The 2,473-nt window shown below is 47.6% G+C and overlaps 1 pseudogene; it reads left to right on the forward strand.

The window, feature by feature from the left end:
• Nucleotides 1-840: 840 nt before the first annotated feature.
• On the forward strand, nucleotides 841-1,398 carry LOC102876318 (annotated as a pseudogene).
• Nucleotides 1,399-2,473: the final 1,075 nt, after the last annotated feature.

A 2,473-nucleotide genomic window follows, 5' to 3' on the forward strand; every position in this document is an offset into this window, starting at 1 on the left:
GGGTGGGGGTGGGGTTTGGGGAGGTGCGGGGGGATTGTGTACCAATGAGGGAGTTTTTCTTTTGCTTTTCAAGGAGAGGAGCAAAGGGCGGGAGGGGCTATGGTTTCTGTGGGGAGAAGGGTGCAACTATGAATGAATGGAATTCCAAAATCTCTGTAGATGTTCATTGAAATGAAAACTAAACAAACTAAATTTAAAAAAAAAGAAAAAAATGTGCATTATCCTTTTTTATACTTAAACCACGGCTTCTTCATGCTGCTTTGAAGGAAATAGCAAAAAATAAGGCCCCAGGAATAGAGGGTATACCAATTGAAGTATTTCAGATAACAGATGTTGCCCTGGATGTGCTCACCAAATTGTGCCAAGAAATCTGGAGAACAACCACTTGGCCAACTGACTGGAAGAGATCCATATTTGTTCCCATTCCAAAGAAAGGTGACAAGATGCAGGATGTAGGGAGTGGTAACCAAGTTGGGTCAGCATGTACTGGAACATAAAAACTAAGAAAAACATATTATTGTTAAAATTATTGAAGAATGTGTTTTCTAAAATGGCTATCAGAAGAAAACGGTTTCCCTAATGCTAACATAAAAATGGTATCTCTAATGCTTAACGTATAAGCTGCTACTACAATCACTATGCACATCAAAAAACTTGTCCAGGCCAACCTTGTTGTGACCCCAGCCCAGTGCAGCGCTGGTCCCTTACCTCCCTGTGTCCTTCCCCCACCGTCACTCTGTCCCACACTCCCATAGAGCACACTGCTCACCGTGCCCCTCTCACCTCCCCGGTGGGGCCGGGTGCAGGACTCACCCTAGGCATTTCCTTCCCCTCCACACCATGAAGTCGGGCAGCAAGCACAGCACCAGCACGGGCAGGGCACGCCTCCAGGAGCATCTTGGAGAAGGAGGTCCAGACATTGTAAGTGGCCTCCCTGTGGATATTAAGTGCAGAGAGCTGTACCTGCTCTTCTGGCCATTTAAGGGATATGAAGGGTTCCTGATCAAGCTCACATCAAGACAGCCTGTTTGCTTTGTGATCTTTGACAGCCGGGCAGGAGTAGAAGCGGCCAAGAATGCACTGAATAATACTCACTTTGATACTGAAAACCTGCAGACCCTGAAGTTAGAGTTTGCCAAAGCCAACACCAAGAGGATCAAAAGCAAGTTAATGGCTACACCAAGAACACACCCCACCCTGGGAGCACACTTCATCACACGGGACCCCATGACCTGATGGGAGCTGCTCTAATCCCCGCATCCCCTGAGCCCAGCCACCTCACACAACACGTTCACTTACCTGGCTACCACTGCTGCCGCTGCCCTCCATGCTCAGATGCGCTGGTATCCTTCTTCTGACACCACCGAGCAAGGATGGAAGTATCGTCAGTTCTGTTAGTCCCTCAGTCCTGTCACCACGACTTGAAGCCTTTCCCACTGAGATTCCCAGGAGTAGGTTCTGGGGAATCTGTCTGTGGCACCCAGAGCTTCCGCTGTCCCCCAGGCAGCCTGTGGAGAACTGCTGTTGCTTCCAAAGACTTAATTTTAAACCTGACTCAGTGGACTGCTTCCTCTTTGCTGGCCCTCCTCTTCCTCAGCTCTGTCCTTCCCCAAGGCCTTTCTCAAAGGTCTCAGGAAGAACTCAGGAGCCACCTGGCTGGGACACCAGGCCCCTTCCCTTGTAGGCCTCACTGGGACTAAGCAAAGCCCAGCCTCCTGCCCAGACTTGCTTTGGTAGCTCCACAAGGAAATGAGACATTTAATTTTGCATGTTTTCTGGCATGAATTAAGACACTTAAACTTGTGTAAATGTGAGTGTACAGTTCTCACATTGGGGTCACCATAGCAACAGGTCCTGACCACTAATGGCCCATCATCCCTGATCTGCTCCTCACACCCCTCACCCACATGTCTGTCTGCTCCACTGAGGACATCCGTCTGCATCCACTCTCTTACCCCCTACACTTCCACACTGACCAGCAATAACAAAACTTCTAGCAAATAGATAATGTTTCTTCCCCCACCTCCCCCCAGTAGGAGTCTTCTAGTTCTGCTTAGAGGGGTCAAGCACTGTCACTATGGCCTCTTCCTACCAGTCACTTTACCTCACCACAGCACACAGTCCTGACTCCTTCCCAGATTTCCAGAGCAACCAAAAAAATGAAAGTATTTTTGTACCCTGTGTAACAAAATATTTATGCATCATAAGGGATTTTCCGTGTGTGTGTGCAATTAATTATTCAAGAGACCTTGTTAGCCCTGTCAGATGAGTTTAGTTTGAGGCATAAAGAAGAAAAGGTATCCGTTCTTCAGCAGTGAGCCTTTTATTTTTTTTTTTTTTGGTCAAGTGTTGCTTTAATAAAAATGAGATGAAGGAAGAGCTGTGCAATTGTTTTGTGAGCAGACCAATGTTTTACCTTGAGCTGCAGCTGGGACTGTCTTGGTGGTGACAGACATGAGAGACCAGGTGGCTG

This window comes from Elephantulus edwardii, unplaced genomic scaffold (assembly GCF_000299155.1).
Source record: "Elephantulus edwardii isolate Elephantulus edwardi_28Jun2011 unplaced genomic scaffold, EleEdw1.0 scaffold00355, whole genome shotgun sequence".
In the NCBI taxonomy this organism is placed as follows: domain Eukaryota; kingdom Metazoa; phylum Chordata; class Mammalia; order Macroscelidea; family Macroscelididae; genus Elephantulus; species Elephantulus edwardii.